Source organism: Callorhinus ursinus, unplaced genomic scaffold (genome assembly GCF_003265705.2).
Source record: "Callorhinus ursinus isolate GAN/ISIS: 27379988/994484 unplaced genomic scaffold, GSC_fseal_2.0 scaffold10, whole genome shotgun sequence".
Lineage (NCBI taxonomy): Eukaryota > Metazoa > Chordata > Mammalia > Carnivora > Otariidae > Callorhinus > Callorhinus ursinus.
The window spans coordinates 59,565,160-59,589,144 of record NW_027397072.1 but is presented as its reverse complement, the minus strand read 5'-3'; the positions used below and the strand labels follow the sequence as shown (position 1 = coordinate 59,589,144).

The 23,985-nt window shown below is 37.4% G+C and overlaps 1 protein-coding gene across 1 annotated transcript in view; it reads left to right on the top strand.

Moving 5' to 3' along the window:
• The window catches only part of EHBP1 (EH domain binding protein 1), a 715,801-nt gene that overhangs the window by 258,047 nt on the left and 433,769 nt on the right, over positions 1-23,985 (top strand). The window contains exon 11 of the mRNA XM_073897641.1: positions 3,175-3,233. The gene's annotated coding sequence lies outside the window, so the exon portion shown is untranslated. The remainder of the gene's footprint in view (positions 1-3,174; positions 3,234-23,985) is intronic.

Genomic DNA, 23,985 nt, shown 5'->3' with positions numbered 1-23,985 from the left:
AAAATGGGCAACAATAAGAATCTCTTAAGTTAAAAAATAGCTAGAAATGAAATACACAACCATCTATAGCATATAAGTTTGGAGGAGAATGATCAGAGTTAAAGTATTCCATATTTTTTATTGTTTGGGAGAACAGTAAAGATATTTGGTATCCAAGTTAAAATTTGTAGCATAACTACCAGAAGCATGTATAACTTTTTAATTAAAAAGGAAAAAAAATAGAAAAAAGTAATCCATACCAAAAAAGGAGATGAGAACAGAAAAAAATATTGAATGTTCAAAACACATAAAAAGCACAAAATAAGGTGGAGAAATAAATTCAAATATATCAGGAATTAAAATAAGCAAAAATAGGGGCACCTGGGTGGCTTAGTTGGTTGAGCGTCTGACTCTTGATTTCGGCTCAGGTGATGATCTCAGAGTCATGAGATCAAGCCCCACGTGGGGCTCTGCGCTGGGTGTGGAGCCTGTTTGAGATTTTCTCTCTCCCTCTCCCTCTGTTCCCCCCCCAACCCTACTCTCTCTCTCTCTCGCAAATAAATAAATAAATCTTTTAAAAATAATAAAAATAGACTACCTGCCCAACTTATAAGGCCAAAGATTTACAGATGGTATGTGTATGTATTGTATACATATGCATTCTGTTCTAAAGAATTCAGCTAAATTCTATTTAAGTCACATTTAAAACATAAGGATTCAGAAAAATTAGAATAAGAGTGTGAAAAAAATGGTACCATACAGACACTAACCAAAAAAGGTTGATGTTGGAATATTAATATCAGACAAAATAGTCCTTAAGACAGGAGGCTTTAAAGAGAATCATTTCATTAAGGATAAAAGGTTCAGTTCTACAGGAAGATATAAGAAGTTCCCTAAACTTGTAAGTACTTAGATCAAGCTGACAAAATCAGTGAGGAGGTAGAAGATTAGAACAACACAATTAATAAGCTCGCTCTAATTGAATAAGTATTTAGAACATTGCACCTAACAACTACAGGATACATATTCTTTTCAAGCAGTATGGAGTATTTTTGAAAATTGACCACATGCTGAGTTATAACGCAAATATCAACACTTATCAAAAGATTGAAATCATATACCACAGTTTATGACCATAATGCAATTAAATTAGAAATCAATAACAGAAAGATAACTAGAAAAGGCCTATATGTGGAAAATTAAGATATCTTCTTCTAACTAACTTGAGGGTCAAAGAAGAAATTATAGAAATTAGAAAATGCTTAGAATGTGTGATGACAAAAATACTAGAAATTAAGATGTATTAGGAAAGATGAAAACCTAACAATAAGCTAAGAAGTTAGAAAAACAATAATGAAGTAAAGAAATAAAAGAATGGAAAAAAGTGGAAATGATAAATTTAACAGCAGAAATCAAAGAAATAGAGAAAAAATACGAAAAAGGATTAACAAGATCCAAAATTCTTCCTTTGAAAAGCCTTTTACAGATAAGTATTAAAACAAAAGAGAGATCGTAACTACAGTTGAGGCAGATAATTAAATGGTTAAAAAGAAGGATTATGAATAACTTTAAGGCTATGAATTTGAAAATTTAGAGAAATTGGGGCACCTGGGTGGCTCAGTCTGTTGAGCAGCTGCCTTCCATTCGGGTCATGGTCCCGGTGGGTCCTGGGATTGAGCCCCTCATTGGGCTCGCTCCCTCGCGGGAAGGCTGCTTCTCTCTCTCTGCCACTCCCCCTGCTTGTGATCTCTCTCTCTCTCTCTCTCTCTCTCAAATAAATATATAAAATCTTTTAAAAAAAAGAAAATTAGAGAAATGGATAAGTTCTTAGAAAAATATAACTTACCAAAACTTTTTCAAGAGGAAAAAGAAAATAATAGTCAAAAAAATTTTTTAGGGCGCCTGGGTGGCTCAGTCGGTTAAGCGACTGCCTTCGGCTCAGGTCATGATCCTGGAGTCCTGAGATCGAGTCCCACATCGGGCTCCCTGCTCGGCGGGGTGTCTGCTTCTCCCTCTGACCCTCTTCCCTCTCATGCTATCTCTCATTCTCTCTCTCTCAAATAAATAAATAAAATCTTTAAAAAAAAATTTTTTTTAAAGAAAATAAATCGTTTATATAAAATTGTCCCACAACGTAAAAACCAAGACCAGATCAATTTTTTTGTTGCAGTTTTCCTTTTTAAATTTTTTTATTGTAATAATTTTCAATCATGCAAAAAGAGGAAAGAAAGCGTCAATGGTTATCAGCATTTACTTTTCATTCAAACTCCTCACCCCCAACTTTAAAGAAACTTTTTTTTTTTTATTTTTATTGAAGTATAGCTGACAATGTTACATTAGTTTCAGGTATAATATAGTGATTCAAGAAGTCTGTAGGGTGTGCTGTGCTCACCAAGTGTAGCACCGTCTGTCACCATACAACACTATTACAATACCATTGACTATGTTTTCTGTGCTGTACCTTTTACCCCTGGGACCTACTCAGTCCATAGCTGGAGGCCTCCCACTCTCCTTCCTCTGTTTTGCTCATCCCCCCACCCCCCACGCTTCTGGCAACCATCAGTTCTCTGTATTTATGGATCTCTTTCTACTTTTTGTTTGTTTATTCATTTGTTTTTTTAGATTCCACATGTAAGGGAAATCATATGGTATATGTCTGTCTCAGTCTGACTTATTTCACTTAGCATAATACCCTCTAGGTCCATCCATGTTGTGGCAAATGGCACATCTCATCTTTTTTATAGCTGTGTAATATTCCATTATATTCTGTGGGATATATATATATATCCCATCACAGCTTTATTTATTTATCAATGGACACTTGGGTTTCTGTCATACCTTGGGTATTATAATAGTGTTGCAATAAACATAGGGATGCATATATCTTTTTTGAATTAGTGCTTCCATTTTGTTTTGGTAAATACCAGCAGTGGAATTACTGGATCATATAGTATTTCTATTTTTAATTCATTTTTTATTTTGAAATAAATTTAGACTTACTGAAAATTTCCAAAAATAGTACCAGGAATTCCTATATACCTTTTAGCCAGCTTACCCTATTGTTAATATTTTACATAATCATAATACAATTAATCAAAACTAAGATGTAAACCTTGATGCTGTAGTACTAACTAATCTTCAGACTATATTTGAATTTCTCAAGTTTTTCCATTAATGTTCTTTTTCTTACCCAAGGTCCAACTAAGAGTCTCCTGCAACCTGTAATAGTTCCTCAAGACCAGATGGGTTAACTGGTGAGTTCTAACAAGTATTCAGGAAACAAATAATTCCAATCTTTCACAAACTATTCCAAAGACAAAAAAGTGGAAACGCTCCCTAGCTCATGTTACGAAGTTAGCATAACTTTGATACTTGAGGCCAATCTCACTTAGGAACATTGGTACAAAAAATTTAGACAAAATATTAGCAAATCAAACTGTCAAGCACATGGAAAATTAATAAATCATGACCACGGTGGATTTACTCCAGGAATACAAAGTTGGATTAACATTAGATAACCAATTAATGAAATAAATTAATATATTAAATGTAGAAAATCATATAACCATCTCAACAGGTGCAAAATTTTTAAAATTCAGCATATGGTCTTGGTAACAGTTCTTTTTTTAAAGTGAGGTATAATTGACATACAATGTTATATTAATTTCAGGTATTTGTAATATAATGATTTTATATTTGTATATATTACAAAATGATCACTACAGTAAATCTGCTTAATATCCACCACAATACATAGTTACAGAATTTATTTTTTCTTGTGATGAGAACTTTTGCTTAACTATCTTAGCAACTTTCAAATATGCAGTACAGGATTATTAACTATTGTTACCATGTTGCATATTACACCCATGACTTGTTTATTTTATAACTAGGAGTTTGTACCTTTCGATTCTCTTCACCCAATTTGCCACTCTCCACCCCCTGCTTCTGGCGACCACCAATCTGTTCTCTGGATCTATGAGCTTAGTTTTTGTTTTTATTTTCAGATTTCATGTATAAGTGAGAACATAAGGAATTTATCTTTCTCTGTCTGACTTATTTCACTTAGCATAATGCCTTCAAGGTCCATCCATGTTGTTGCAAATGGCAAGATTTCATTCTTTCTTATGGCGAAATAATATCCCATTGCATATGTATACACCACATTTTCTTTCTCCATTCATCCATTCGTGGATACTTAGGTATTTCCATATATTGGATATTAACAATTCTTAAACTAAGAATAGAAGGAAATTCGTAATCTGATAGAGGATATCTACACGATATACAGCAAACATGATACTTAATGGGGAAACATTGAAAATATTCCCTATAAGATTAGGAAAGAGACAATACTACTATTACTACTTCTATTCAACATTGTACTGGAGAACCTAGCTAGCTCAAAAAAGCAAGAATAAAAGAAGTGAAAGTATCATTGCCCACATTCTCCACCAAAAACTTAAAAATAAATAAAAATAGGGGCACCTGGGTGGCTCAGTTGGTTAAGTGTCTGCCTTCAGCTCAGGTCATGATCTCAGGGTCCTGGTTTTGAGCCCTACATCAGGCTCCCTGCTCAGCGGGGAGCCTGCTTCTCCCTCTCCTGCTGCTCCCCCTCCTTGTGCTCTCTCTCTCTCTCTGCCAATTAAATAAATAAAATCTTAAAAAATATATATATATATATGTAAATAAAAACAATGAAAGTATATGCATGGCTTAAAAGGAACAAAACTCTCATTGTTCACAAATGATATATGACCATCCACAAATGATATATGACCATCCACATACAAAATCCCACAAATATACAAATGATGAATATTAATGAGAAATTTTAGCCAAATTGTTGCTTATAAAATCAATAGACAAAAGTTAGTTACATTTTTACCCACTAGCAACAACATAATTTGAAAATATAAAGTTGAAAATATGCCACTTAAACAATATTAACAATATCAAGTACCTGAAATAAATCTAGCAAAATAAGTACAAAACCTTTATGAAAAAAGTGTAAAGTTTTATTAAAGAAACCTTAAAGGAGGGCGCCTGGGTGGCTCAGTTGGTTAAGCAACTGCCTTCGGCTCAGGTCATGATCCTGGAGTCCCAGGATCGAGTCCCACATTGGGCTCCCTGCTCGGCAGGGAGTCTGCTTCTCCCTCTGACCCTCTTCCCTCTCGTGCTTTCTCTCTCTCATTCTCTCTCTGAAATAAATAAATAAAATCTTTAAAAAAAATTATCTTTTCCTACCCTTTCCTTCCATTTCACCATAAGTAGTGTGTGATTCACTGTGATTAAATACTCCAGTGTGTTCTGACTAAACCCCCTCCTGCCTAATCAGAAACCTCATGTTCTCAATCATCCTCCCTCCTTCCTTCTCTCTCTCTCTCTCTCACACACACATACACACACACCTGTCTCCAACTCCCCCCCTGAATACTCTTTCCTCCCAATAAAACAAGTTAAAAATTTTTAACACTAAACAAATGAACAAACAAACAACTCTTCCTCAACCCAGTGTCCCTTCCAAAACCAGGACACCATATCCTATCGTGAACTGCATGTCCCTGGTACCATTCACAGAATCAACATGGGGAGTAAGGTCTCCTAGGATTGACCATTACACAACCTAAGCAATTGCCTGCGATGGCCCTCTTCAAATTGTCTCCTTCCCTTATGGTCACTCTTCTTGGAAAAAAAGAGAGAAGCTATACTTGCTGTTTCTTCTTCCTTATCTTCTATTCACCCTTTAACTCTGCGTTCTGACTTCTGCCCCTACCACCTCTCTGTGCTCAGGCCAGTGGTTTCTTATCAACAAATCAAATGGACTTTTTTTTTTTTTTTGTCTTTATCTTACCCAGTGGTTATTTGAAGTTATAGACCATTCCTTTCTTCAGACTCCTTCTTTAACTTTCATCCTTTTCTAATTTTCCTTCATCTCACCTTGCTGGTCAGTTCTCCCCAGATTCCTTCAAGGACTTCTGTCCCCTGGGCCCTGCTTAGATGTCAGTGTTCTCTGGGGTTATGTCCTAGAATCTCTATCCTTTCACCTTTTCCAGTTTGCTTGGGTGACATAGTTGAAATGCTTGGCTTTACCTATAGTGGGGTCACGTTTTGAATCAGGGAGTTTGGGGGAGGCGGTGGAGAGGGAGATTCTAAAGTCAAGTATAATATAATTTACCCTTTGAAATCCTTTGAATAGTGCATGACACAATATAGCACCATCTCCTGTAAGTCCAGATAGTTTTTCCTCCAGCTTTGGAAGAGATTATTGAGTTTCAGCTAAGAACTCAACTTGGGTTTAGGACCATAAATGTAAAAAAAAAAAAAAAAGGTATAGGGACACCCGGCTGGCTCAGTTCATAGAGCATCTGACTCTTGATCTCAGGGTCATGAGGTTTGAGCCCCATGTTTGGTGTAGAGATTACTTTAAAAAACAGGTATAGTGTATAAGATACTAACACTCAGTATGGGGGACTGTTCAGTCCAGGGAACCTGAAATGTACTAAGAGTTCTGCCTCTCTTATCATGTTGGTTTTGAGACATATGCTGTATGACAGGAATGGTGGGAAAATCCTTCTGTCATTTTAATTATTGATTTTCTTTATTCTTTTTGTTTTCCCAAAGGTATATAGTTGGATTTGCATAAGTAAAATGTGCATGTGTACTCTACTACCTGTATGTAAACAATTCTCCTGTCTGTATCTCTGGTCTGGTGTTTTGCAACAAGGCCCCCATGCTGGAAATCCCCTTTGTGGGCTGATTATCCCTTCATATTAACACTCTCTAGACTAGACTCAAGACAGTGCAGTAGGTCATTTCAATGTGATGGTGAAGTGTTGTTTAACTGGTCTACCCAGTAGGGGGCACCTGGGTGGCTCAGTGGGTTAAGCATCCGACTCTGGGCTCAGGTCTTGATCTCAGGGTCCTGAGCTCAGGCCCTGTTGTGGGCATGGAGACTACTTAAAAAAAAATTGTTTTTTTTAAGTAAGTAAAAAAATAGGTCTACCCAGTAATTATTTCACTGGGGAGTGTACCACATTGTAGTTTTTTATTATTATTGGAATTTATAAATTAAGGGGTCACACTCTGTAGTTACATGTTACCTTGCAGATTTTTGCCTGGTTGAGGTGCAAACAGTTCTGTCCCATAGACGAGGTAATCCTAAGATTTTATTGCTCTAACACTAACCAGATCAGTCTTTGACTTAAAAGAATAAAAAACTAATCTTGATTTCTCTTGATGGCCTCTATAAACCCCCCATTCCTCAAGTCTCTTGGAACCATTTTAACTAAATTACTGGTTCCCTTATTATTTAATGAGTTGAAATCTTTGGCCGTGTCCATTCTATATTAATATGAGTCTCATGTTTTTAACTTTTTAAAAAATTATGCTCTGACCCCATGCTGCTACTGATAAATTATTTTCCAAATCACTTATCATGTTATTTCTCTGCTTATTTACCTTAATGGCTCCCTGTAACTTTAAAGACTGTTGTTTATATTCCTTGCTTGCTACTTTCTTGTTCTTCATGGCCTTGGCCCTACCTACTTTTCTTTCTTTCTTTCTTTCTTTTTTTAAGATTTTTATTTATTTATTTCTCAGAGAGAGAGAGAGAGAGAGAACACAAGCAGGGTGAGCGGCAGGCAGAGGGAGAAGCAGGCTCCCCACTGAGCAAGGAGCCCAATGGGGAACTCGATCCCAGGACCCTGGGATCATGACCTGAGCCGAAGGCAGGCACTTGACTGAGCCACCGAGGCATCCCGCCCTGCCTACTTTTCTAGCCAATCTCTTGCAACCCCCCACAAATACTTGGTGTTCTAACCACAGATATTACTAAACAAACAACACTTTCTTTTTCTGTGCGTGTGCTGGTTTCTTCATCTGGAACTCCTCCCCCTTTCCATCCTTGCTGTCCTTTTTCCTTTCCCCTCCCTTCTATCTTACTTATCCTTCAAGACTCAGGGCGCCTGGGTGGCTCAGTTGGTTAAGTGGCTGCCTTCGGCTCAGGTCATGATCCCGGAGTTCCGGGATCGAGTGGCGCATGGGGCTCCCTGCTCAGCAGGGAGTCTGCTTCTCCCTCTGACCCTCCCCCCTCTCATGTGCTCTCGCTCTCTCTCTCTCTCTCTCTCTCATTCTCTCTCTCAAATAAATAAATAAAATCTTTAAAAAAAAAAAAAAGACTCAGCCCAGGTCTCACCTCCTGTAGAAGCCTCCCCTGAGACCCTTCCTGGGGTAGGTGTTCCTCTCCTATGCTGTCCTTACCACTATTGCAATGCCCACCATACTCTCTACAATGCTTCATTTACCTGCCTGTTTCTGAGACTAAAGCTGGATTGTAAGCTCTTGAGCTAGGAACTGAATTGAACATCTCATAAGTACTTAGACTGTGCTATTAAGAAAATGACCTATTTGCCTCATCTGCCTCAGCCAAGAATAAATTCTTATAGTCCAATTATGTTGTTTATTGCCAACAATGTGCTAAACATAAACAAAGTTTGATGTAGCCTCTTTCCAATGACACCAGCTCCTAAACTTAACCACTATTACATAGATTGTTTCTTGATTCCTTCTTAATGTTATAGTCAGTGAAAGTAATAAATTTTTTATCATGCTTTTGTCTAATAGAGGCTGTTCCATGCTTTGCAATCATATGCTTCCCAATCATATACTCATTAAAATATTTGGAATTTTATTCATACTTCAAGTTTTGCCTCCAGTCAAAAGAAACAGTTTATAAGCATGGAACTGGTCCCATTTTCCCCCCAAGATATCTAGAGGAAATTCTCTCTTGCTGGTTTTAAGGCCAAGGCTTCCACTGGCACGTTAAGTGTCCATGGCCCTGTGATATTAGGGTGTGCCACAGCTTTACCCAGTGTATTGTGGGGGCCTCAACTAGACTTTCCTCTCAACCCCTTCAAACTGTGGCTCATCTGCCCACGAGACATTTCATTGTGTGATTTCCTATTGACAAATGTTTTTCTTGTGCTTTTCTAAACGCTGTTCTGTCTGGAGGAAGTTTGTTCCCTTTGGCAGAAAACACTATTCATGAGAAAAAAATTCTAATGAAAAGAATCCTAGACTTCAGTGCTGAGTATCAGCAACATAAGGAAAAGGACAACTGCATGAGGATTAGAACTTTATACGTGTCATTGACTTCAGGCTCCAACCAAAGCAAAGACTGCATCAGGATAAATCCTCTTATGCTTTAACTCACTCTGAACAGCCCTCAGATGTCAAGGTTCATGGTAAAATGTGTTCGGTCTGTGCCCTGAAGTACTTTGAGCCTCTAATCTTTGGGAAAGAGTACTTTACTCTTTCATTGCAGGTTAAAAAAGCATTATCAGGAAAGGTGAAATAGAGTTACTTGAGGGTCTCTTGTTAGGTTCCTTATTTCTTTAGATAAGCACCTCCTCCTATTAATGGAGACTTCTCAGAAGATTTTTAAAAAACAAAGTCTTAGGTGATAACAATGTTTCTGCCTCTTTGCAGTGGGATTGGTTGGATCTCAAACTAAGTTCTGAGTGTCCTAATGGGTTCCTTGGAAATTCCTCAGGATCAAGAGAGCTAAGTAGATAGAGCTTGCCACCCCAGTTTCAATATGAGCAGCTCTGTTTTTGTCCATTTTATATAAATTGGGCTCTAACATATTTTATTTGAAAAAAGAGTTCCAGTGCTTAAAGATAGGTTTATAAAAAGAAAACAGAATCAGAATACTTTTTCTGGATTGAGTAATTAGCTTACACTGCATGCAGATAAAGTAGGCTTAGTGCAAAGCAATATTTATTTTTTTATTCATTATACTAGAAATATCTGTGGAACTTCTCCTATATGCAAAGCAGTGTGCTAGGTGCTGGAATAGAACTGTAAAAATAGGCATGTACCTGCCTCATGGACTGTGTAGTCTAGTGGAAAGGCAGCCAATAAGTAATTAGTGTGCATTATGATAACTAGGTGTGTGGGGGGGGGGGAGGGAGTCAAGAAAAGCTTCTGAATGTTAGCAAAGCAAAAGTAAGGAAGTAGGAGTGTTCAGGAAATGGGACTTGAATATGTAAAAGTCTGTGAGTGAGAGAGACCGTGGCTCTCTTGAAGAATTGGAAAAAAAAATGTATTAACTCTGGGGTGTAGAGTGCAAATTAGAGAAACTTTGTAAGCTATCTTAAGGAATATAGATTTTAACTTAAGAGCCATGGGAAACAGCAGGGTAAAACAATCAGATTTCTGTTTTTAAAAGCCACTCTGGCTGTAGGGTGGAGAATGGAATGAAGAGGAACAGAGTGGGGAACCAGAGGAGAAGGCTTTTAGAGTGTTCTAAGACGTGGGGGTTCCCAAGTTCAGGGATGTGTAGTGAGATGTGGGCAGAGATAATGCAGAATTATTTTCCACTGGACCTGATGATTGAAGGGTTGAGTGTTGGGTATGGAAGGGGGAGTGTCAAGGATGCTATTCGGTTTTCTGGCTCAGGCAACTGAGTGGATAATGGAGCCATTCATAGAGACAGCAAACTCAGGGGGTATTCCACATATATGTGAGATCATACAGTATTTGTCTTTTTCTAACTTATTTCAGCTAGCATAATGCCCTCAGGTTTCCTCCATGTTATTGCAAGATTTTCTTCTTTTTTTAAAACAGCTTAATAGTATTCCATTGTGTATATATACTACAATTTTTTTTCTAGCCATTCATCTGTTGATGGGCACTTAGATTTTTTCCATATCTTGGCTATTATCAATAATGTTGCAGTGAACATGGAGGGGGTTGTAGAGTGAAGATATTTCTTTGAGTTACTGATTTCATCTTTGGATATATACTCAGAAATAGAATTGCTGGGTCATTTGAGGGTTCCATTTTTAATTTTTAAGAAAAATTTTTATCATTGACGTATTGTTGCCATACCATGTTATATTAATTTCAGGTGTACAACATGGTGACTTAACAGTTCCATACACATTAAGCTGTGCTCACCATGATAAGTGTAGTTACCATCTGTCACCATAAAACATTATTACAATATTATTGACTATATTCCCTATACTGTGCTTTTCATCTCCATATTATTTATTTTATAACTAGAAATTTGTACCTCTTAATCCCCTTCACTTATTTCACTCATCCTCCCCCTCCCCAAATTTTTAATTTTTTTGAGGAACATGCTTATTGTTTTTCTTAATGGCTGTACCAATTTATATTCCCACCAACAGTGCACAAAAGTTCTCTTTTCTCCATGTCCTCGCCAGCATCTGTTATTTCTTGTCTTTTTGATGATAGCCATTCTTATGAATGTGAGGTAATATTGCAGTTTTGAGTTGCATTTCCCTAATAATTAGTGATGACCAACACTTGACAAGAGAAAAATTATTTGTGGCAGAGAAAAATTACTTGCAATTTATAATACCCAACTGATTCCAAAGAAAGTTCTTTGGTGAACAAAGACCTGGATGTGAGGGTGCAAGATTAAGAGAGTTCACTAAATTGTTCTGCATTAGAAAATTTTTATTATTTTTTGCAGGAAGTAGAGTGGGAGGGCAGGGATAAGAGACAATGCTGTGAAATCTAGAACCAGGGAAAATTTATAAATTATGTGAGGACAAGATTAAAGGGAGAAGAGGTCATCAAGGGGAACTTTTGGGGGGGTGGGGGAGAACTGAGATGTTTAATAGCAGCTTCTATTAAAGTTTGCCATGTGGTACTTGATTATAACCCTTTCATGCATTGCTCCATGAAATCTACAATAATGTCTTGGGAAGTTAAGTTTGTCCTTGTTGAGTCTGGAAGTGCTGAGTCCTACTCAAGGTGTCTGTGAGCCCAGGACAGAGCTGCCTCTGAGGTCGAGGCATATGTGGGTCACATTACTTAGACATCAGCAACTTCTCTGGCTGAAGATATGCAGTGTTTTAAAAAAGCAGAATGAAGGAACAAACACCTGAAAACCATCATCCTTGGGCCCAAAACAACACAGCTCAGCTCTGAAGGATGAAAGTAGAGTTTCATCTGGCAAGGTACACAAAATCCAGAATATTTCAGCTTAATCCATAACTTCCCTATGTAGCTTGAAAAGGGTTATAGAACTTCCACTCAGCATCTTCCCGATCTGGACAATGTCACTTGTTCAGAACACATTTACCTGATGCTGCAAAATTTGTGTGAAAAGTCAAAGAATGAAACAGTATTCAGGAACTCCTAAGGCAAAGACTTTTCAATTGATTGGGAATTCTTTCCATGCCCAGAAAATCAGCAGCAGCTTTTGGAGCTCGTTGTGAGGTGATGGGGTAATAGGCTAGATTTTCAGAGCTTCCAGCAGAGTCTGTGGTCCCATTTAGCTCCATGGCTTTACTTTCCCACAGTTCTCTTTCCTTTTTCACAGTAGAACAGGGCCTATTAGGAAGCAAGAAATAGCTTTTAAGGAAAAGATCACAGAAAAATACCTACCTTGAAAAACTGATAAGAGTGGAAATTGGATATAGATAAAGAGGACAGAGTGGAGGAGAGAGTCCAGGAAGCTTGTAGGATCTAAGAGTTGTGTGTAGTTTACTGCTTTGAAATAATGGCTACTCAAATGAATAAAGCTGCAGGAATATGTTGTGGGAAGTTAATTGCTTCAATTGCTGCCACTTCTAGAACAGCTCCATTTGAATTGGACAACCACTTTGTGTAGGATGACTAACAGGTACAAATGAGTGGATAGTGCTCTATAGCAAGGATAACATAAAGATAGCCCAGAATGAGCCACAGTGAGTCATCACATGAGCCAACTCAAAAAATTGAGCATTATAATGTAGAGGAAAGAACATAAGATTTAGAGTCAAATGGCCTAGATGAAAACCCAAGCTCTGGTACTTGCTACCTGTCTGCTTAGTTCTTCTGAGACTCAATATCCTCTTTTTTCCCCCCTAAGATTTATTTATTTATTTTAGAGAGGGAGAGAATGGGGTAGAGGGGCAGAGGGAGAGGGAGATAGAGTCTTAAGCAGACTCCCCGCCCAGCGCAGAGCCCAATGTGGGGCTTGATGACAAGATCCTGAGATCATGACCTGAGCCAAAGAAAGAGTCTGAGGCTTAACCAACTGCACCATCCACACACCCCTGAGACTCAGTATCCTCTTATATAAAATGAGGTGTTATATGTTTCATGACTGTTATGAGGCTCAATGAATATAAAATATACATGGAAGCACTTTTATCTTTTTTTAAGATTTTATTTATTTATTTGACAGAGAGAGAGCGAGCGAGCGCATGTGAGCAGGAGCAGGGGGAGCAGCAGGGGGAGAGGGAGAAGCAGGCTCCCCGCTGAGCAGGTAGCCTGATGCAGGGCTCAATCCCAGGACCCTGGGATCACGACCTGAGCCCAAGGCAAATGTTTAACCCACTGAGCCACCCAGGCACCCCAAGTTTTTTCTTAATTACAAAAGTGTATGTGTCCATTGCTAGAAACCTGGAGAACAGAAAGACAAAGGAAAACACCAAACAAGAACCCATAATTGTACCAACCGGGGAGAACAGATAGTATTTCAGTATGTTTTCAATCTTTTTTATATGTATGCATGTATACATACAGCACAGACTTTCTTTTAAACAAAAAAATAGCATTTTAACTGTGCATACTTATTTTCGTAACCTATATTTCCACTTAGCAGTATACTGCAAGATATTTCCTATGTCAATAGTCTTCTACTACATGTTTAGGAAAGCATATTTATTTATTTATTTATATTTGGAAAGCACTTCTAAAACTGTAAAGGGCCATTCAAATATCAGTAATTATTAAAATAGGAATGAATGGATATAGTCATCTCTCCCTCAATATTCAAAAAACCCTAAGCATCCCAAAAGTCATCCTGTAGCATTTTATTGGCAATGCTCTTAACTCACACTTAAGGTGAGTAAGATCTGGTGCCTGGGTGGCTCAGTCGTTAAGCGTCTGCCTTCGGCTCAGGTGGTGATCCCAGGGTCCTGGGATGGAGTCCCACATAGGGCTCCCTGCTTGGCGGGAAGCCTGCTTCTCCCTCTCTCACTCCCTCTGCTTGTGTTCCTGCTCTCGCTATCTCTCTCTCTCTGTCAAATAAATAAATAAAATCTTAAAAAAAAAAAGTAAGATCATTTTTGTCTATCATTTCTTGTTTCTTTTCTGGTCTTTTCTTTGTAATACCTAGGAAGACAAAAGTTCTGTATTTTATTTTAAATGTCTTTGATTTATTCTCTTCAAGTTTGCTTTGGCTATGATGTGCAGATTCTGTTGGGAGATGCTACATGTATGTCATGATGCTTCCCATTAACATAATTTAAAAATAATTACCCAGAAGTCTGGACTCACTGTCCCTTTGTTTTCCCATAATGAAGATATATATGCTTTCTCTATACACACAACTAGAAAACAAATTGCAACTCTGCTTTAGAAATGGTTAAAAAATATAAATGGACGAGTTAATTTGGTGTGAGGATGATTTGTCTGTTTTTCCCTAGCATGTATGTTCTGCATTGAGATTCTGGAGATGTGGATTCTCCTGACTTTGTGACTATTCATGCATGGTGGGCAAGCCACTCACCTTTACTCAACCTTGGTTTTCTTCTCTGTAAAATGTCAAGAGTAGAAGACATCATCTCTACACTTAAAGGCCGCATTTGGAGAGCTGGGTGAGCGTTCTGATGGCATACCAGAGATAAGGTAGACGGTTATGCCCTGGAACAGCTCTAGCCAGGTTTTAAACTATTGAAATCTTCTGTATCACTTGTTAGAAACTGGAGCTTCAAAGCACCCTCATTTCTAAATCCATACCTTTCCATCTACCTGGCCCTTCCTCCTGGATTCTTAAACTTCGAATTCCAGCAACTCAGGGACCTCTGGCTGGCATCCATTCTGTTTACTCAGTGCCTGACTTACCCAGTTTTAAACTCTTTTGAATATCACCTCTGGATATAAATTCATTTGCATCCCCACTACACAATGCATGCCAGCTCATGATAGAGCTAAATCACTATCGCTGTGACTAAATCCTCTCAAGTTCACAGAATTGAAGACTGTGTTTGAGTTGGCCATTTTTGTATGTCTTAGATGAAAATAAAGTGAAAACCTTAAGTGAACTTTGTGAAATTTTAGCAACTTCCGTGTAATTTAAGGTAAAGTTGATACATTTATTTCTCTAAATATGTCTCAGTTGTTTTTATCGTTTGAGAAAGTAAAGTGAATTCTTTAAAAGTTTAGTTCTAGACTTCAAAATAGCAGGACAAGAGAATGTATTCTTTTTTTTTAATCTTTATTGAGGTATAAATCACATACCATAAAATCCACCCATTTAAAGTGTACTACTATTCAGGGGCGCCTGGGTGGCTCTGCTGGTTAAGCGTCTGCCTTCAGCTCAGGTCATGATCTCAGGGTCCTGGGATTGAGCCCTGCATTGGGCTCCCTGCTCAGGGAGGAACCTGCTTCTCCTCTCTCTGCCCCAACCCCCTGCTCCTGCTTCTCCTTCTCCCTCTCTCTGGTCCCCCACTCATTCTCTCTCTCAGATAAAAAATAAATAAAGGGTGCTATTCATTGGTTCTTAGTATATACGCAGAGTTGCACAACCATCTTTACAATCTAAGTGTATTACCCTAAAAAAACCCCTACTCTTTAGCTGCCACTTCCCATTTCCCCTCCCCTCAGCCACTGGCAACCACTAATTTGTCTCTGTCTCTATGGATTTGCCTATTGTGGACATTTAATATAAATGGAATCGTGTAACACTTGGTTGTGACCAGCTTCTTTTGCTTAACATATTGTTTTTAAGGGTATGAGTGTATTCTTTTTTTGGAGGGGGGGATAGGAGTGTATTCTTGGTGTTAGAATTGAACTGAAACCAGAAGCGATCCTGCTCAAAAGTTTGAAGAGGTAATAGTGCTTGGTTTTGGTGTCCTCTGCCCTCCTCTGCTACATTGAGCTCTCACCCGCCCCCAGGCCTTCCCTCCCCAGGCAGTTTCCCAGTTCTGGTCTTATCTCCTCTTCCACAAACAAACCTCTTGTCAAATACCTCGACCTGTGGAGATCTGTTTTATCTCAAATCTCACCAGCTCATTGGAAGTAAGGAATCATGAGCACTGGGGACTTAATATGCTCTTCTCCTCTGTTGTAATTACTGTAGTTTTCATTTTGGATCCCTAACTAAGGGCTGGGCTTTGCACTAAGCACATTTTTATACCTCACTTTAGGTAATTCTTGATAACTAAGGAGGTGTATATTAATATTTTAATTTCATGGAGGAGAAGGTAGAAGTTCAGATAAGTAACTTCCCTAAGGCATCCCATCTATCAAATGGCAGAATCACTGTGTCCATCCAGATGTATTTGATATTAAGGTCCGTGCTCTTAATTACTGCATTTTCTAGAGTTTAACACACACATTTTTCATAGTCCAGTGTCTCTGAAATTGGGATGCCTCTTACACTGATGGTATTTTGTTATAATTGGCATTGTTTTTTTTCTTTCTTAGTGGCACATAAAATAGCAGCACATTTTACAAGTGTTTATATCTTTGTTTTGATAAAGGTGGTACTAAACAATATTGCTTCCCTAAAAAAATTAACCTTGAATCATGAAATTGAAGGCATTCGTGACAGAGTTAGGAGGAGAGGGAGAAATGGGTTTTGAGGGGAAATTCTCCCCTCAACATAGCCGTGTATCACATAATACAGATGCCAACCTGCTTCCTCTGTGGATAAAAGTGACCTGATAAATGCCAGCCTCATAATGCCTTAATCACAGACAATTATGCTACTTTGAAACCTTCAAGTTTTTTCATCTCAGTATAAAGCAGTGGTGGTCTTATAACATCAGCTAAAGAGGGGTCAGGGTTATTCAAATTGATTTAATTGAATTTAATTTTTAAACCAGTATGAATCTCATAAAGGATAATGTTCCAACTCTGAAAATGTTGAGAAATTATTGACCTACTGCAAATTTATATTAGGATATTAGATGCATAGTTGCAATGCCTCATGTATTTCTGTATTTTCTTCTCATACTTTCTGCCCACAACATTTTTGACAAGAAAATGAATATAAATGTTTTTGCTCAAAGAATTTCCTCCTGCTATTTTGCTTTCTGTTTACTGGCAGAGGCATTTTAAGTGGAAGGCCCTGTGACATTTTCAGAGCAGAATGAGAGTTAAGTAGAAGGAAGGAGGCCAGCCAGAGAGAGCTGGTAAGTATTCACTTATAGTTTAGTTCGGTTGTTGTTCACCTGTTCTTTCCTTCTTTCTGGTGTTTCTTTGGACCGAAGTCCCAGGACTGTAGGTTTTCTTGTCCTATGTGGAGATTCATCCAGTTGAGGTAAAGTCAGGACTTTTTTTCTCCTGGACCAGTCCCAAACTAGAAACTTCAAAAGAGAGGGAGGAAAAGGGGGGGGATTGGGAGGGGAAGAGAAGAAGGAGAGGGGAAAGGGACAGAAAGCAGGGGGTGTCACGATCAAGTGGTGCTTTTAAAAGCTCCCTCCTGTTTGCTGTGAGACTGGATTGGACGACTGCTCTTGAAGATAAGGATAAGACATGGATTCTTGTCCCAACTTTACTTTATCAGATGCTGGATGACTGAGCCAAAGCATTGATCTTGGTTTTCTAGTGAGGTTAATCATGCCTCTTCTATCTCATGTATAGTTATGAGATTCAAATAAAATGATGCATGTAAAAGCATTTTTTGAAGAAGCTCAAAAAAGAAATACGAATACAAAAATTAACTTAGGATGGCAAAATGCTACACAGCAAAATTTCTGCAACAATAATTACAATAAAACAGCTACCACTTATTAAGCACACAGTTTACATTTTGTCCTCACACTAGCAATATGAGAAAGGTATTGTTACCCGCAATTTAGAGCTGAGCAGACAGACCTAAGGGAGTTAAGCAACTTTTCCAAGGTCCCAGTTGCTTAGTGGTAGAATCAGAATTCAAACCCAGGTGTGGCCAACTCTTCAGCCCCGTCTTAAATTACCCTGCTTGCATCTGCAATCTTTTTATTGGTCACATTTATTGTGAGAACCACAGAAAATGTAAGTGCTTAAAATGAAATAACTCATTTGGCCCACACATCTTGTTTATGAACATGCCTTTTCTTTTGTGTGTTGTTTTTGATTTATGAAACTTTTTTTTCTGCTGTAATTGACTTGGGCTGGACTGCTGAAATGTTAGCAGATAAGAGCTGAACGTCAGCAAGTGAGCAGGTCAACCTTTGTCACTAGATTTGGAAGTGACTGCATAATATTTTAGCTGTAAAACATCTGGTTGTGATCATTCTCTGTGTTATATACATAATACCAAATAAGTTTGCTGAATTATGGGAACTTTATTTTTTAAACATTATATATTATATATTACATTGATACATTATATGCTACAATGTGATTATTACCATAGCATTAGTTAACACCTCCATCACTTCACATAATTATAATTTCTTTTTTTGTGGTGAGAACAATTGAGATCCATTCTCTTAGCAACTATGAGGTTTACAACATAGTATTGTTGCAATAATCACTATGCTGTGCATTAGATCCCCAGAACTTATATATCTACTAGTTGCAAACTTGTACCATTAAACAGCATCTCTCCAGTTCCCCCAGCCCCAGCCCCTGGTAACCACCATTCTATTCTGTTTTTATAAGTTCAACTTTTTCTAGATTCCACATGTAAGTGATATCATACAGCATTTGTCTTTCTCTGTCTGATTTATCTCACTTAGCATAATGCCCTTAATTAAGGTCCATAATGGCAGAATTTCTTTCTTTCTCATGACTGAATAATATTCCTGTGTGTGTGGTGTGTGTGTGTGTGTGCGTGCCCACTGCATCTTCTTTATCCATTCATCTGTTGATGGACGCTTAGGTTGTTTGCATATCAGCTATTGTGAATAATGCTGCAATAAACATAAGAGTACAGATATCTTTTCAATAACCTGTTTTCATTACCCAGAAATGAAGTTTCTGAATCATATGGTAGTCCTATTTTTAATTTTTTGAGGAATCTCCATGCTGATTTCCATAGTGGGTGCACTGATTTACATTTCTACCAAGAGCACACAAAGGTTCCTTTTTCTCTGCATCTTTGCCAACACTTACTACTCTTGATTTCTTGGTAATAGCTGTTCTAACAAGTATGGGGTGATAGCTCATTGTGGTTTTGATTTGTATTTCCCTGATGATGAGTGATGTTAAACATCCTTTTGTGTACATGTTGACCATCTGCATGTCTTCTTTGGAAAAATGTCTATTCAGGTCCTCTGCTCATTTTTTTTTCCTCTACCCATTTTTAATCAGATTGCTTGTTTGTTTTTTGTTATTGTTGTTCTTAAGTTGTACATGTTCTTTATATATTTTGGATATTAACCCCTTATCTGGTCTATGGTTTGCAAATATTTTCTTCTATTCAGTAAGTTGCCTTTTCATTTTGTTGATTGTTGCTTTTGCTGTGCAGAAGCTTTTTCATTTGATGTAGTCTCACTTGTCGATTTTTGCTTTTATTGCTTGATCTTTTGGTGTCATCTCCAAAAAATCATTGCTAAGACCAATGTCAGGGAGCTTCTTCCCTGTGTTTTCTTCTAAGAGTTTTATGGTATCAGGTTTTATGATTAAGTCCACTTCAAGTTAATTTTTTTTTAAAGATTTTATTTATTTATTTGACAGAGAGAGACACAGCGAGAGCAGGAGCACAAGCAGGGGGAGTGGGAGAGGGAGAAGCAGGCTTTCCGCAGAGCAGGGAGCCCAATGCGGGGCTCGATCCCAGGACCCTGGGATCATGACCTGAGCTGAAGGCAGACGCTTAACCGACTGAGCCACCCAGGTGTCCCTCAAGTTAATTTTTATGAGTGGTGTAAAATCAAAGTCCAATTTCATTTTTCCTCATGTGGTTATCTAGTTTTTGCAACCCCATTTGTTGAAGAACGTACCCTTTCCCCATTGAGTATTCTTGGCTCCCTTGTCAAATATTAGTTGACCAGATACGTAGGTTATTTCTGGGCTCTCCATTCTGTTCCATCAGTCTATGTGTCATGTCTATTTTTAAGCCAGTACCAAGCTCTTTTAATTACTGTATCTTTGTAGAATAGTTTGAAATCAGAAAGTGTGATGTCTTCAGTTTTGTTCTTTCTCAGAATTGCTTTGGCTATTTGGGGTCTAATGTGGTTCCACAGAAATTCTAGGATTGTTTTTTCTATTTCTATGAAAAATGCCATTTGAATCTTGATATAGATTGCATTGAATCTATAGATGGCTTTGGGTAGTATGTTGGGTTGTATTCTTTTTATGCCCAATTTGTTGAAAGTTTTTATCATGAAAGGATGTTGTATTTTGTCAGATGCTTTTTCTGAATCTATTGAGATGATCATATGATTTTTATACTTCATTCTATTAATGTAGTGTATTACATTTAGTGATTTGTGTATATTGAACCATTCTTGCATCCCAGGGATAAATTCCACTTGGTAATAGTGTGTGATTCTTTTAATATGTTGTTAAATTCAGTTTGCTAATATTTTGTTGAGAATTTTTGCAACTATATTCATCAGAGATTTTAGTCTACTCTTTTCTCACAGTGTCCTTATCTGGCTTTGGTGTCATAGTAATGCTGGCCTTGTAAAATGAGTTTGGAGGTGTTCCCTCCTCTTCAATTTTTTTGGAAGAGTTTGAGAAAGATTGGTGTTATTTCTTCTTTAAATGTTTGGTAGAATTTACCAGTGAAGCCATCTGGTCCTGGACTTTTCTGTGTTGGGAGGTTTTTGATTATGTATTCAATATCCCTACTTGTTATTTGTTTTTTTTCAGATTTTCTATTTCTTCCTGACTCAGTCTCAGTAGGTTGTATGTTTCTAGGAATGTACCTGTTTCTTGGAGGTTATCTAATTTGTTGTCATATAATTGTTCAAAGTAGTCTCTTATGAGCCTATGTATTTCTTTGGTATTAGTTGTAATGTCACCTCTTTCTAATTTTATTTCTTTGAAACTTCTCTCTTTTCTTAGTCTAGATAAAAGTTTGTCACTTTTGTTTATCTTTTCAAAAACACAGCTCTTCGTTTCATTGATCTTTTCTATTGTTTTTCTGGTCTTTATTTCATTTATTTCTGCTCTGATCTTTTTTTTTTTTAAAGATTTTATTTATTTATTTGAGAGAGAGAGAATGAGAGATAGAGAGCATGAGAGGGAAGAGGGTCAAAGGGAGAAGCAGACTCCCTGCTGAGCAGGGAGCCTGATATGGGACTCGATCCCAGGACCCTGGGATCATGACCTGAGCCAAAGGCAGTCGCTTAACCAACTGAGCCACCCAGGCGCCCTTCTGCTCTGATCTTTATCATTTCCTTCCCCCTGCTAACTTTGGGCTTAGTTTGTTTCTTCTTTCTCTGGTTCCTTGAGGTGTAAAGTTAGGTTGTTTATTTGAGATCTTTTTATTTTCTTAATAGATGCATTTACCACTACAAAATTCCTTCTCAGAAATGCTTTTGCAGCATCCATAGATTTTCAGGTGTTATATTTCTATTTCCATTTGTTTGGATATATTTTTTTTATTTCTCTTTTGATTTCTTCTTTGACCTATTGGTTGTTCAGGAGTGGTTGTTTAGTTTCCACATGTTTGTAAATGCTCCAGCTTTCTTTTTGTTTTTTATTTTTAGTTTCATACCATTGTGGTTGGAAAAGATACTTGGTATAGTTTCAATCTTCTGAAATTTGCCAAGACTTGTTTTGTGGCCTAACATGTAATTTGTCCTGGAGAATGTTCCATGTGCACTTGAGAAGAATTTGTATTCTGCTGCTGTTGGATGGAATGTTCTGTAAGTGTCTGTTAAGCCCATTTGGTCTAAATGTATGATTCAAGACCCAATGTTTCCTTGTTGCTTTTGTCTGGATGGTTTATCTATTGCTGAAAGTGGGGTAGTCCTTTACTCTTACCATATTATCAATTTCTCCCTTCAGATCTGTTTTTACTTGCTTAATATATTTAGGTGCTCCAATGTTGGGTGTGTATGTATTTACAGTTGTTATATCTTCTTGATGAATTGACCCCTTTATCATGACATAATGATCTTTTTTTGTCTCTCGTTACTGTTTTTGGCTTAAAGTTTCTTTTGTCTGATATAAATACAGTTCCCCCTGCTTTCTTTTGATATCCACTTACCTGGACTATCTTTTCTATTCCTTCACTTTGAGCATATGTGTGTCCTCAAATCTGAAGTAAGTCTTTTGTAGGCAACATAGAATTGGGAGAGCCTTTTTTCAATTGAATGATTTGGCAAAAATTCTGTCATACAGACAGAAGAAAACAGAGTCTATGCTTTCTGTGGAAAATAAAATTTGATTATGTATTCAATATCCTTGCTCATTCATTTGTTCAGATTTTCTGTTTCTTCCTGATTCAGTCTTGGTAGGTCCTATGTTTCTAGGAATGTCTCTACTTCTTGTAGGTTATCAAATTTTATTATCCAATAAAATTTATTTTATTTTCCACAGAAAGCATAGACTCTGTTTTATTCTGTTTGTCAGTATGACAGAATTCATGTATATATTTATTATATATATATAATCTCCACAATGGAAGGGATTGGATCTGGTTTCTGAGCTTTGAGCTATTCATGGGCTTGAATTTATAGCAAAGGGTCAAATATCAGAAATTCTAACTTGTCATATGTTCCTGCTTCCTCACTCCAAACTAAGCCAGTTTTGATGAAAAAAAAGTTATATAATGTGAGTGTAGGTAAAAGAGCAAACAGACTTCTTTTAATAACATGAGATTTAGGAATTAAACATAGCAGGCTGAAGATCCTGTAGGAATTTCAACTGATATTTTACAATAGTTCACTAAAGGATATTTTAAGCTTTGGTTTACATAGCATGCTACTTTATATAGTATTTTTTCTCCTTAGGATCCCAGCAAGAGGAGATATTGTATTGATAATCATCTCTGCTTCCTTCCTATCTGGCCAGGTGGGAAGGGAATAAACAAAAATAATATCTAGCTCATAGGAAAAGTAGGAAAGAAACTTGAGAGGGGTAAAGGCCGCATTAAAAAGAAATGTGAAGTAGTGAATATTTTGAGTAGGATTATGGATCTCCTAAAATACAAATATAACTTGAAGAAATGTCTGAATGTTTGAACTGAACTTCTAAGAATTGCTGATTTTATAGCATTTGCAAGGAGGTATCTACCACATCTTACAAAATATCTAAGGGTCTTCTTACATTCATTTATCATTTACTCTTCTTTTAATTGTACATTAGTGTTGCTTTATTCATTATGTATTTGTGAGGTATATGCCAGAGACTGGGCACTTAAAAAGCTACAAAAAGGCAGAGTTCTTGTCCTTGGGCTGCTTACCAGTTGGTTGGAAATTCCAGATATATAAAATAATAAGAGGACAAAAGAAATACAATGGCAGTGTTTCAGTAACGAAGAAATAGCAGGGATATAGAGGAAGAAAAACAATATTCCTATTGCTACTGTTTTGTTTTTTTAAAAAAAAGCTCCTCCTAGAGGGATTGATTCTACAAAATGGAAAGCCCCTTTGAGAAGATGAACACTATGAAGAGGTTGGCCATGTGAGGTGGAGAGTAAAAGCTGGAAAGAGTTGAATTGCAGTGCTTAATAGAGGAAATTATTTTGAAGTTTTTGGTTCAATCCAGGGAGTAGTGGGTGAAAATAAAAAATGGAAAGAGTGAAGAGAGGAGCCAATGAGATCAAAAGGAGCTGGTATTAGGTCATGAAAGGCCACGAGATGCTCACCATGCCATCTTGAAATTGTTTGTATCCTTGCAACTCAAACCTCTCTTTCTCTGACTTCCCCAGTGTGTTATCAATAGTAAATTGGACTCCTCTCAGGAATTCTTTGTGCAGTGGAGTAGTTTGTTGTTGCTATTTGTGTGTGTGTGTGTGTGTGTGTCTACCAAAGAATGACCTAAAGTTTTACATGATGGATTTCAAAGACAGCACTAGAGAAGTAGGAGGCAGAGGAGGCCAAAAGAATCTAAGGCACTGAGGAGCTCACAGAAGTCTTAGAGGATCGT